The sequence below is a fragment of the Lactuca saligna genome, chromosome 4 (genome assembly GCF_052625555.1).
Source record: "Lactuca saligna cultivar CGN05327 chromosome 4, ASM5262555v1, whole genome shotgun sequence".
In the NCBI taxonomy this organism is placed as follows: Eukaryota; Viridiplantae; Streptophyta; class Magnoliopsida; order Asterales; family Asteraceae; genus Lactuca; species Lactuca saligna.
In genome coordinates, this window is record NC_136420.1 from 98,169,351 (window position 1) to 98,183,569 (window position 14,219).

A 14,219-nucleotide genomic window follows, 5' to 3' on the forward strand; every position below is an offset into this window, starting at 1 on the left:
GGTTTTGCTCAACCATGTCAATAATTACAAAAATACCGTTGTGTTTTTGTATTCTTATTTACTCTACAAGGGATTCACAAGTGGATGACTTCAAATAATTCTGAAAATGACATCATGTTTTTTATTTTATTTTTGCTATACAAGGGATTCATATGTTCTAAATCACCTTGTTTCTTGTTTCTGTAAAAGATTTGGTTTCTTATCTAACTTTTTCTTATTGATGTTCTTTGTTTCTGTAAAAGATTTGGTTTCTTATTAAGCTTTTTCCTATTGATGTTGAATAAGGGCATTATGGCATTATGTTCATAGCTTAATGCAATCATTTTTTAAAATGCGATCAATCTTTAATATTATAATTCGAAATCCAAATACATTTCCATTTAAACCCCGTCATTTATTTATTTATTTTGCATATAAGCAAGTGATTAAAAAGAGAATGCATGAACACATATAACCATCCGTTATGGTCTTCACAACCGCAATCTCCTTTCATCCCCATGTCACCATCATCGTCTTCCACCTTCCTTCCACAATATAGTTGATATACTCTCCACATTGATTGTGGTCGTTGTCCTACATTTCCCCACCACAAATCACCATGACAACATCCGACCATGAACCAACGAGATAGTGTGCAGGGTCGTGGTCCATGGCCGCATCAACAATGAACCTGTTCGTTGAGAGTATACCAGATGCTCTAAGAGTCGCTAGGTTGGGTTCATCTTACCAATATGTTCCTCATCTGCCCATTCTTGTTTCATACCTAGAAGAACCTTAGATTTTAGATTATTTTTAGACCAAAATATGTCATAAACACATTAAGAGTAATGATTTTGTACCATTTGGGGATGATGTGGACCATTTTTGGCTGGGATTTCCAATCCAAAATAACTTGTTAGCAAAACGGGTTGATAATATGACATCATCTTGAATCCATCTATTTTTTTAACCAAACTTGTTAAGTAAAAGGGTTGAACCTATGTTGGCCCATTTAGTTTCAAAACATAAATAGAAAAAGATCACATCTACCTAAATAAGTTACAGCTTTCAATAATTTCCAATAACTGTTCAAGGTTTGAAATATATATATATATATATATATATATATATATATATATATATATATATATATATATATATATATATATATATATATATATATATATATATCAATTCAATTAATATTGGAAATGTGTAAGCTCCAAGCAACTTGACTTTCACTCTTATCAACTTCGCTTTCACTTCGTATTTTCTTCTGGATTCTTTGTTATGGTGGCTCCACGTTGCTCCTCAAGTTGAGGTTCAATTTTCGCTATTAAAACAGATTAATTAATGTAACTTATTAATTATAGCAAATACATAGTTATTTGTGATATTTTGAAATGTATAAATAAAAAGCTAAAACAAACATTCACCAAAGACTCACCTATCATACATACAATATCTTCAATTGTAGAAAGTTTGAAAGAATTATATCATCATCAAGGACCCTACCATCAACGTGAAAGCAGATTCAAATGCCATTATTGAGATCGGGACAACTAAGATGTCCATAACTATCCGAGCAAGAGCTGGATATCGAATTTCTTGAGTTCTTCAATAGTCCAAGTTGATCAAATTGTTCACTTGAGACATAAGATTCTCCTCTGAATAACATTTAAATTCAGATTGCACGGCTTGAAATGTCATCATAGTCGAATAGTTATCCAAGTCCAAAAATTAAAACATTAATATATGCAGATTGAATAATCAATACATTGGATTAAATGATGTATCCAAAGTGTAAGTTTATAATTTCAGTGCAAGTGTATAATTTACACTTACATAACTTATTTAATTAAACATGTTAGATGTTGTTTGATAGTTTAGGGTCAAATCATCTGAATGAGTCAATGTCTAATTGAGTATATTGGGGTTATGTCTAAGATTGAATTTAAAGCTTCTAATTGTGATATCAAACCGTATGACCTCTTATCAAACCCAATAAAAAAATATAAAACAACTCTTTAACCTTTATCAAATGCATATCTTCCATTTTGCTCACTTGTGCTCAATGATGCAAAGTAAAGAGCAAGTATTCTTGATTTCGTGTCTAAAAATCCAAAAAGTATAGCATGAAAGCAGGTCTAAAATATCCAAATGAAAGTGAAGGGGGTAGTTGAATTCAAAGGGTGAGATATTCTTAAAAGGTATACGGAGGGAATTGGCTTTATGTCACATGATGCCATAGTTGCATCTTTCAAGCTTCCGTGGTACTTGCCAACTTGCCTACATGACCGGTGGCCCTCTATGAAACATTGAAACTTAACTTAATTTGCAAAAGATCTTGTGGAAGGTTGTGACCATAACATAAATGACAAAATATGTGACTTGATCTTGTCGGGTAACTAGACATTAAATGGACTTTTCATCAATATCCATTGGCCATATTTTTGAATTCTTAAACAATTAATCAAATTTGACTAAAAAATATACGATCAATATTATATATATATATATATATATATATATATATATATATATATATATATATATAGAGAGAGAGAGAGAGAGAGAGAGAGATTATAAATGTTTGAATACAATTTATTTAACCTTTGACCCATTTGTTTTGGTAAAGTTCAATTTATTTTATCCATTTTGAGATAAAAAGAAATATTCTCAAATGAGAGGGTAATAAGCACGGTTCTAAAGCGCATCATGGTGTGTCTCAAGACGTACCATGGCGCGAGGCGTGACCTATCCGCTACGAAAACGTCCAAAACGGGTTTGTTAAGCGTGACGCTCAAACAATGTGTCAAGACACGCCTTATCGCGTTATGACGGGAGTTTTTTTCAAGGCATGATTTTTTTTAATCGGCCCTAAAGTAATGAGTTTTTATTAATTTTTCTATATTAAATATTTATATAACACTTCTAAAGGCTTGATATATTTGATAAGATCCAACAATTATATGACTTATCTTTTTTAATTTATATAAAATAGTCACCTACTGAATAACGTTATGGTTTTCCAAAGCTTCCAATGACTTAACTTTGAACTTACCATCAAGCCCACACATCACGTTATTTTGAAGTTGGTAATAACTGATGTATCAATGTTATTTTGGTTGCTTTAAACAATTATGATTTGCCTTTTATTTTTTTCCCCATAAAATAGACGAGACTGAGCTTTACCCATAGTTTGGTAAGCTTCTAAAAGTCTTGTGATTTTTCTTAAATGGCAAGGTGTTTGGATCATGCCTACCAATTTGTTAGGAACATTACAATAACATTCTACCAAACCCTTACGTGTTTACATTAGTGGTTTTCTAATCTAATGTCTATTTAAAAAGACTATAAAGTCTAATCCAAATATAAAAACATGTTTTTATAGGTTATTTCGTATACAGGGGTGAAAGGGGTTTGATAAGGGTGTTATCATATATGTATCCCTGACTCATAAAAATCAAACACATACACACACTTACCCACTCACATATAGTGGGTACACCAAACAAGGAGGGGATATATATATATATATATATATATATATATATATATATATATATATATATATATATATATATATATATATATATATATATATATATATATATATATATATATATATATATATATCATAAGCCTTGGTCAATAAATGAACACAAATATAAATTAAAGGTGAAGTGGTCGTTCCTAGAGTTTTACGACATATAATTGGTAGTTTCAAATAGAATGATCAAATTCATAATGAAGTAGGCCAAAAAGACTATATCAACAATTTTGAAATTCACTGGAGTGTAACCAAAGAAAGCAGCAAACCAAATGTGTAATTTTCCTTTTTCTTTAATTTAGAGCAAATTACTGAGAAATTTTCCATGTGATTTGAGAAAAAATGTTGGTTTGATCCCTAATCTTTTTATGCACTTGGTCCATTTTCCATGCTTGTTTTGTTACACGTTTGGTCCCTACACTTGTTAGTCATCAAATGTGTCCGTTAGTGAGCATCACATGCAAGACACGCCAATGATAAAATGTCCAAATAGTTGAACACCCCTTAATGTTTATTTTATGCAACCAATCGATCAAGAAAAGCCATAATGATAAATATATGTAATTGCGGTCATCCAAGTATATTATGAATGTCGGGGACCGAAAGCAACCAAATAAGACCATTTTATGCTTGTACAAACAATATAACATTTTTAGCCTTTTCACCCTCTATACCATAACCAACAAATTCTGAAAATTTTAGATATGAAATTGTGAGTTTATTGGTTGGGTTGAAGAAGAGACACCTAATTGTGCAAGAAGTAACATCCCTGGTATGATAATGGTATGATTAGGTCAACGAAGAAGCTTGAAGACCATAATCAAAACTTTAAGATGTTGATACCGCTTGGTTGTGTTTTCTTGGTAGCGATTCTAATGTACAAGTTATAATTGAATGAAATTCTATAACCATTATAGTGTTATTTAATGACATTGGAAGTTTATGTAATGTAAATGTTTTTTTTATTATTTTTTGTGTAATGGTACAATAATGACAATAGTTTCTTGTGCAATAGAAACTGTGTTGTGAATGATTATTAAGATCTTAATTATTAAGTGCATCTATTAAGAATGTACTAATTTAATAATGTTAACGTTACCGTATGCAACCACATTAAACTTAACGGAAAGCACTGATGGAGCGTTATCAAGCCAGAGCCTTGGCCGGGACCCAACCTTGGCCCAAGTAGGACGGCGTTGAGCTGATAGCCCGCGTCCCCTCATGAGGAAAGAATATTCCTCGTGATCTTCTCATTCTCTCACGACCAATCAGGTCATGACAAGGAGCCTGGTGAATAGAATTGACGTCACTTGACAATTAGTTATCGTGGGCATACTCCTCCCAATAAGAGAGCACCACGTCTCACTCCCACATGAGAGAGTCACTTCATTCGGTTAAAAACAAGTATAAAAGGATCTCTTCTTACCTAAGGAAGAGATCCATCTTCTTCTCTACACAATTTACCCTAAACTCTCTCTCTAATTAGGAACTCATTTGATCGCCGGAGTGACGTTCCGGGAGAACCCCCGATCGTCCTTTTAAAGATTCTTCTGTGTTGTGTTCACAGGAAAAACTTCAGGACAAACCCGTCTATGAGCAACCAATTCCTTGCCGAACATGTCACAACATTTGGCGCCATCCGGACGTATCCTCAGAGTGATACAACCAATAGACGAGGTTGGTTCTCTGCAAAAGGGGGATCTAAACCCAACAGCATCTGGGACAACAATAAAAGATCTGTTCAGAATACCGGTGATAGTAAACAACGACCACCACCGCGAGTGTAGAACACATGCCCTAATCTAGGTGCTAATGGCATAGGTCCCACCGATTACGACAAAAATAACAGAGCTAATACTCCATAGCAGTTTTCGACAACTGTTGTCAGAAGGTTCACTACCTCAGATAGTGAACATCCCGACCTGCTGCAGGAACCTTCGTATGATGGCACCAAGGTGCTCACTATCTCTAAATCTCGTAAGAGAAACGCAACTCACCAAACAGAGGATGAGATAGAGGTACTATCGAGAAATCTACTCAATATCATTTTTTCAAGCAACGATTCCAGGCTGTTGAATTGGGATCTGTGAGATCCACCCCATATATCTGGATTCATTTGTCATATGAAAATCCATCGAATATACACTGAAAATGGTAGTTGCTCCAACATGCTTTATGAACATTGTTTCAGGCAACTACCAGAAGCATGGAAGGTGGGGCTACGACCCCCAATTGGAGGACCGTTGGTGGGGTTCATCGGTCACAGCTTGTAGCTATTAGGCACGATCCGATTACCCTTGACGTTGGTTAGTCACGAAGAAAGGGACAGAATCACAAGAACAATCAAATTCTCTGTGATCCGTTTTCCAGCAGAACACAATATTCTATTTGGATGGTCAGCAATCTCCCTACTACAGTTTGTTCCATCAATGATACATGTCATAGTTAAATTTAGCACACAGTAGGGATTAACAACAATCATCACCACAAAGACTAGGGCGCAACACTGTCATCAGATTATAGCTGCTCCCGAGTTGGTGCGAGCACCAAAGAATTCGAAGGAGGGATGTTACACTGAACAACACTAGATAAACGTGGAATACCCAGAGCAGCTCATGCAAATCGGTGCTCACCTATCAGGCAAAACCAATGCACGACTGGTAGCGCTCCTGAAGCAATATTCCACTGTTGTCGCCTGGAAGCCAATAGACCTAACAGGTGTATATCGACAGGTTACCAAGCACAGACTCAATATCATGCCTGGAAGCGATCCTATCATACAAAAGAAGAAGGGCCAGGAGGAAGATCGGAACAAGGCTATAAATGCCGAAGTAGCTGACTTAGTAAGTGTCAGCATACTTAGGGAAGTAATGTTCCCGACATGGATAACAAACCCTATTATGGTAAAGAAAGCCAATGGGTCATGGCCAATGTGCATTGATTACTCAAACCTTAATAATGCTTGTCCAAAGGATTGTTATCCTCTTTCGGAGATCGATCAGAAGGTTCAATCACTTGAAGGGTTCCAGTTCAAATGTTTCATTGAAGCGTACAAAGATTATCATCATGTACAGATGAAACGAGAGGACGAGGCAAAAAAAACCTTTCATACCGAGAATGGCACTTTTTGCTACCAGAAAATACCGTTTGGACTAAAAAATGTGGGCACTACATATCAGAGACTAATCAAGAGCCGTAACGAAGAAACTCTACTCCAAGATGTGGAAGAATCTTTTAAATGCTAGCTAAAGCGCAAATGAGGTTAAACCTGACTAAGTGTACCTACGGTGTAGAGTAAGGTCAGTTCCTTGGGTATCAAATATCCAAGGAACGGATTATGCCCAATCCCACCAAAATCCAAGAGTTCCTAAAGTCGAAAACTCCCCACAACCTCAAGGGTGTACAAGAGATCAATGGTAGGCTAATAGCATTGGGAAGATTCATCGCCAAATCAGCAGAAAAGGCACTTCTTCTGTACCAAACCCTCAAAGGGTGCTTAGATAAAAAACAATTCAAATGTACAGAAAAAGTAGACAAAGCATTGCAACGACCGAAAGACGCCTTACACCAACTACCGACTCTTACTTGCCCGTTACCAGGGGAGAATCTACAGATGTATTTAGCCGCTTCGGAAGAAGCTATCTCCTCTGTGTTGGCGGTGGAAAGGGAAGGAAAATAGGTCCCCATCCACTTTTTGAGTAGGGCCTTGCAAGGGCCAGAGGTTAATTACTCAAGAAACTGGTCCTCGCCCTGGTATACGCTGTCAGGAGGCTACGACGGTATTTTCAAGCCCACAAGGTGTATGTCCTAACCAACTATCCGATAAAGCAAGTTTTGCTAAGGCCAGAGAAGTTTGGAGCCTGGCTAAGTGGGCCATAGAATTAGGCGAACACAATATCAATTATCACCTTCGGACTAGCATCAAGGCCCAGGCCTCCGCAGACTTCCTAGTCGAAATCTTAGATACTATCAAGGGAGTACCGATGGTAATATCTATCGACCCATTGGAGCCTAAAGCCGACAAAGAACTTTGGAAGGTTGCACAGATGCGCCAAGCATTGTACAAATCACGCACCGAAAACTATTACAACCACCAATTTTGGGTCAAGAATTTCAAAGTTGGAGAACGAGTGCTAAGGAAAAACGAGTCCAGCCATGCGGATCCATTGGGAAAACTCAGTATCACTTGGGAGGGACCGTACAAAATTGTGCCCATAACAATGGCGCTTATGTACTAGAAGCCCAGGATGGGCGGGCAATCCCAAGAACTTGGAATACGTAGAGCCTGTGTCATTTCTATTCTTAAAACGAGTGTCAAAGATAAATCGAAAGTTAGCAAAGGCATTGTGTATTAGTTTTGGAATGTAAATTTAACCAACAAAGATTACTTTACCACTTCCAGTCTTATAACACTACAACAATAAAATTAGAAAAAAAAGGGAAAGAGTAATTCAGATGCTCCTTATTTTTTAGCATGAAAAATAAAATAAAGAGGTTGTGTACGTTTACCATGTGACAACAAGGAATGATCATCCAACATCACATGAGCAAAATCGATACAAGGAGGCATCCAGTGGGTTTATATAAAAAAGGTTCATAACCTTTCCCCCAAAACATGTTTATCACTCACATTATAGCAAACGTTTCCAAAAACAAACGTCCAAAAGAACATGTAACATAAGTGTAGAAGAGTCATAACCTTCACTACTGATAGAAGCACCACTAGGTGGGCTTCAAGATGACGATCTTGGCTACACCTAGGGTCTTTAAGCAACAAGTCAGAACATATTTCTCAAAGACTAGCATGAGTAAAGCACAAAGAGTTCACAAGCAAAAGGACTCAGACTAGGGATTTAAGCAACCCCCACATAAATACTATGTGATGGCCAACATAAACCATTTTCAAAGAAACCAAACAAAAGAATATATGCGATAATAGGAAACATTCACATCCATGAATTAAAAGCAAACATTGTCAAATCGTCGAACTCCTGGACTTTAGGACTGCTACTAAGGGCAGCAAAAACAAGAGAGAGAGAGAGAAAGAGAGAGAGAGAGATAAAATCTTGTTCATATAGTTACATCAAAACAAACCAGGAAAATAACATTACTTGTAGGCTAGGACCTGACTCATCATTCTGAGCATCTTGACTAAGAACACGAAGGCCAGCCAAATTTGCGTTGCCAAGTTGGAGATAGCCAGCAAAATCTATCTCCGTGAACGCCACAAAGACGTCTTCCATCTCCCGAGTCTTGGTGGCCACATCCACTGTAATGTCTGTGCTCCTGGGCTTGCCATTTTTAGCAATGTAATAGTCTAGGTTAACCTTTGTAACCCGTTTTGAAATACTAGAAGTGTATTATTTGAGTATTATGTGTTTTGTGCTTAATTGCTTAATTATGTGGTTTGATTAATTCAAAATAAATATAAGCGTCAAAATTTAAGTGTAAAATAAACTCGATATCTTTAGATAATATTGTAGTAGTTGAAACAAGGTTTCTGAAGATATAAAGAATGCCGAAATCCGAGTTATACCGAGGAAGTTGTGACCTGTCGAAGTTTCGCGACAGAACCGGCAACGCTGATTAACGTAAAAAGTGAAATTTACGTTAGAGAGATATTTAGCCTTAGTGATCTAAACGAGAATCAAAGATCTCGTTGTTAGTATCAAAGCGATAAAAAGTTAGGCGAGAACGGACGTCAAACGAAGAAGTTATGAATTTATAACGAAATTTTCTGTCCCGGCCTATTAAAAATAAATAATAAAAATAAAGTCAAAATTAGCCGACGGAGTCTAAACAAAAGTTGTAGAGCGTAGTCTCACCTTCGCGTGGATATAAAGAACGTCAAAAACGGAGTTCGTATGAAGGAGATATGAATTTTCGAAGTTTATTAAATAATTAATAATTAAATTTAATTATTAAATCCGGCCTTATCCGAAGACGAGTCACCCGACTCATCCGGAGTACGCCCAGCGTACAGCGAAGATGTCGACATTCGCACTCGAGGACTTCGGATGACGCATGCGCTTACGATTTCGGAGCAGTACGCCCCGCGTACGAGGAGGTTCCAGCCTCCTATAAATAGGATGCGAGGCTGCCGAGTTTCTTTGCTATTTTTCTCTATTCTCTCTCCCGTTTTACCTCGATTTGCGTGCCAGAAATATCCCGAAGCCCCGGTAATATTCCCGAGTCCCGAAGCAAGTCCCGAGATCTCGAAGATCCCGAGAAGTGCAGTTTTCGAGCCGAAGCTCTGCCCGCGAGAAGTTCGATTTTTGTGAAGATCTTCCAGATCTACTGAAGAATACTACTTCTACAAACCGTAGTGCTGTCCGATCATCTTCTGATCAAGTGAGTGTGTAGTTACTTTCTTCTAACGCATAATTATGAAGTATTTTATACGAAATACGTGTTATGTGTATAACTTTGTTGTTATGTGCGTGAATGTATATTCACTCTTTTCAATCTCATAGATCTGAATTGTTTTCTATGAAATACGTGTTATGTGGGTATGCCTCATCTGTTATGTGAAATATGTATTGGATGAAAATGCTATACAGGTTTTAAACTATGTATAAAAATATATATTTTTATCTACTAATATGTTGGGTAGAACATGGGTAGATAGTTGGTGTGTAATAAACAGATGAGAGGCCTCGATGTTGTTGTTGTTGTTGACCTAGTTATTCAGCGGAGTATGGATAACGACCACAGACTCCTTCTAGATAGTCTCGTGGAACGCTAGCAGGTTCATAACCTGTAGGTGTTGTGAACGATGTGTTCACCGGTGTACTCTATCCCCCTCATGGTTGGCTTTAGGATATCTATTGTTGAGGAAACCCCTTAGCAGTAATGTCCGTCCCGATGAAAATCCTAGATTAGGTCCCTTGAGATAGATGTTGTTTTAGGGACGTAAAGTGAGGATAACGGGAATGGGTAATCGGGATAGTGATTGGTTGGTGAAATTAAATATAATTTATTTATTGTGGGTTGAAAACCCTATATGCTCACCAGGCTCCCAAGCCTGACCCACTCAGTTTTATTTGTATTACAGGAAGTGGCGCAAGGGCGTAAGATGGATGAACCATCAAGTTGTTTTGTTTACAAGTCTGTATATGTATATATTTGTTGAATGACTTGTAATGTTATCGTTTATGCTTTATGGTATGTATCGGAACATGACACCCCGAGTTTTAATTATATAATGAAAATGCATCTCTTGATGAAATGCTTTGATAAATATTATTTTATCATGTTTTGTTTTGGGAACAAATTCCGCAACACTTTTAAATCAAAAGGATTTACTCTGAAATTATTTTAAAAAGCATAAATGAAATCGGTCTTTTCTGGCCATGATTTTGGGGATGTCACATCCACCTCCACCTCTAGATCAAACTCCCCGACAATCATCAGTTATCTTAAAGCTCTTTTCCCCTTCTCCACGCCTGCCGCAACGTAAGTTGTTGTTGGATTAGATGTCTAAGCCCATAACTATTTTTGGTACATACTTGATTTGATTATGAGCATGGTCTTTTTGGGTTGCCTTCACCATAACAACTGATATGATGAATTATAGAGAAAAAGGATGACTTATGATTTATTAATATATTATAATAATAACATATTAATTGAGAAATCATATTATTTAATTAGTATTTATCAGAAATTAATTTGGAATTAATTTGGTGATCAAAAGAGATTGATTAAATTAGCGGGGACTGATTATGTAAATCAATAATATTTATAGTTTGGGATCATGGACCTTATTAGTGTAAGGTGGACGAAATCCATATGAGAGTCCATAAAGATTTCATCCAAGGCTTGACAAATAGGAGTCCATATGTTGCTTAGGGCCTAATCAAGGGAATTAGGGTTTCCAAGTTGAAAACCCTAGTAATCCTCAACTATAAAAGGAACCCCAATGGCTCTCAAAATTGGCGAATGCCTTTAAAAGGAATCCTAGCCAACTTTTGAAGCCTCCTCCTCTCTCTCTTGTTCTTCCTTGTTGGTAGTGGTGTTTGTGACTCCATTAGAGGTGCAATACTTAGGTCACTAAGCTTTCAAAGGTCAAGGAATTCTTATTATTACAATATAACAAGTGAGGTAAAGTTTCTAACCCTAATTATATGTGATTTCCGATATACGTATGCTAGTCATAGGGTTATTGCTATGGCATTCATAGTTGTATGTTCAAATTAGAAAAACCTAGATCCAAAGAAATTAGGGTTGCGTGTACACCATAGGAATGATGTTATGCTCAAAATGCAACAATGGTATCAAAGCCTAGGTCATTTTTCCATTAAATAGATGCAAAAGTGAACTGCCAAAGATCATGAAATCGAAAAACTTGCTGCCTGATTGGCTGACTCGACGAGTTACATGAACTCAACGAGTTCCATAGTGGACTTGGCGAGTTGAGTGACCTGGTGCCAGGATTTTTGATTTTCTGGCCAGATTTTGATTAGGATAATTAAAAAAAACTCGTTTTTCTTGCCTAAATTTGATTTTTTATGATTGGTATGGGTATCCTTATCAAAATTAGTGGATTTGGTTAAATGTGGATAATATAAGATTATTTTAATTCAAATATTTAGCCAAGTAATTTTGAAAAAGTTTTAAATTACACCCTTTTAGGGTTTATAGTTTAAATTTGAAATTAAAAGTTTTAGTTTAAATTTAAATAGTTAAACCCTAATATTTTGAAAAGTTTCAAATTTTGTCCTCAAGTTTTGGAATTTAAAATTTAATTAAAAGGTATTAATTTTGAAATATTAAATTCTAAAACTCTAGTACTTTGAAAAGTTCAAATTACACCCTTATGATTTTATTAAATTAATTAAGTGTTTAATTAAAAGAGAGAATTAATAAATCCATAACAATATGATTTAAGTTTAATCAAATTAAAAGTCTAATTTATAATAGATTAAACTACTTAGTATTTTAAATGTACAAAATACACCCTTATACGGTATAATATTAAAGGTCTAATATATTATATATGTATAAAAGGTCAGTCTTACCATTAGTAGGCCTCATCCACGAAGCTGTTCTATAAGGGGTGCTTAAGGAAGCGGCCTGTAAAATGACCGACATTGGGTATCCACTCTTACCCACCGCACCCTTGACTAGTGGAGAGTCGTTAGCTGAACGAATAGGATAGGACACAAACTTCCATTATAAGTATAATGAAATACAAAGTAACTAAACACTTTTATAAATTCCTAAATCTTAGCTACTTTAGGAAAAATGTGAATTTGATGCTAATCCATGAAATTGCGCATTGTACCTTGTTGGTTGTTAGTGGAGCATGTGTGGTTAACCGACACACTAACATGGGACCAATGAACGATGGAAATGGGTAGCTCGTAGTTTGTCATAGATCAATAGAGTGTGTGTGGTTAACCGACACATTGATTACGTGATAAATGACTTTGAGTGTACCAAGCTAATTTTCATGGTTATTCATACCATGTTTGTGATCCCCGGTATCCCAGTCACAAACTTGAAGGGAATAATCGAGATTAAACATTCCATTGAAAAGTTCAATGAATCTCAAAAGATCTAGGAGTTTTAATTCATTTAAAATCTAATTTTTGTTTTTGTTTTTCATGGTGGAAATTGGTAAATCGTCATTTACCTACCTTCAAATATTTTGCAACTGGATTACGACACCCCTCTTCCAAGTTATAGAATATTGTGTTGGGTCCTAGCCTTAATATTTCAGTTGGGTGTTGTATTAAAAATTGAATCATCTAACTTGAATTTCTGCTGTTTTTGTAGATGTCAAAATCTAACAACTATGGTCTTCCTGAATCATTTGGAAAAAGTTTCCTCATGAAGATGATGTTCCATGATTGGATCGTGGAAACGGAAATCATGCTTCACTTCTTCCACCTCCTCCAATAGTTCTCCCTAACCCACGTGTTCGAAGACTTGAAAAGTTCAAGGTCACTCAAGCCCTATTGGCAAGCAAACACGAAGATGGAAAGTTTGTATGTGCTCATGTCTTGGATATGAAATTGCATATTGATAGATTAAGGATGTTGGGTGTCGTTTTCCCAAGGAAGTTGGTTGGTGACTTGGTTCTTCAATCACTTCCTGAATCATATAATGAGTTCATTAAAGATTACTATATGATGGATCACAACGTGACCCTCATTGATCTTACCTATTTGCTTATTGTTGTTGAATCAAAAATGATTTGGCGTACTGGTAAAGCAAATTTGACTGGTAGATCAACTTCCCAAACTTCCATGGACATTGACAATGGTAACATTGCAATTCCAGAAAAGTCTTCTCTTCCCAATGGAAAGAGATCGGCTATGGTCAAACTGTTTGAATGGTTGGTAAAGATAAAGGCTGAATTTGAAATTATCTCGTGTGCTATTCCAAAAGAGTCGGTTTGCTTCTACTGCCAAGAGAAGGTGCATTGGATGCGAAGCTGCCATATTGTGACAACCCGATATTTCAACTCTTTGTAATGGCCTAATAGGTCAAGTATTGTAAATATTTTTGAGTTAATAAAATTAACTTTGATAATAAAATGTCCAAAAAGTTTCTATTTAAATTCTTCTATGTTTAAATATCATTAAACCATGATCGTACGTAAAAAGAACGCCCAAATCCGACTTCGTATATTGAAGTTATGATTTTTCCAAGTTCAGCTTAGCAACAGACAGCTAAAAAC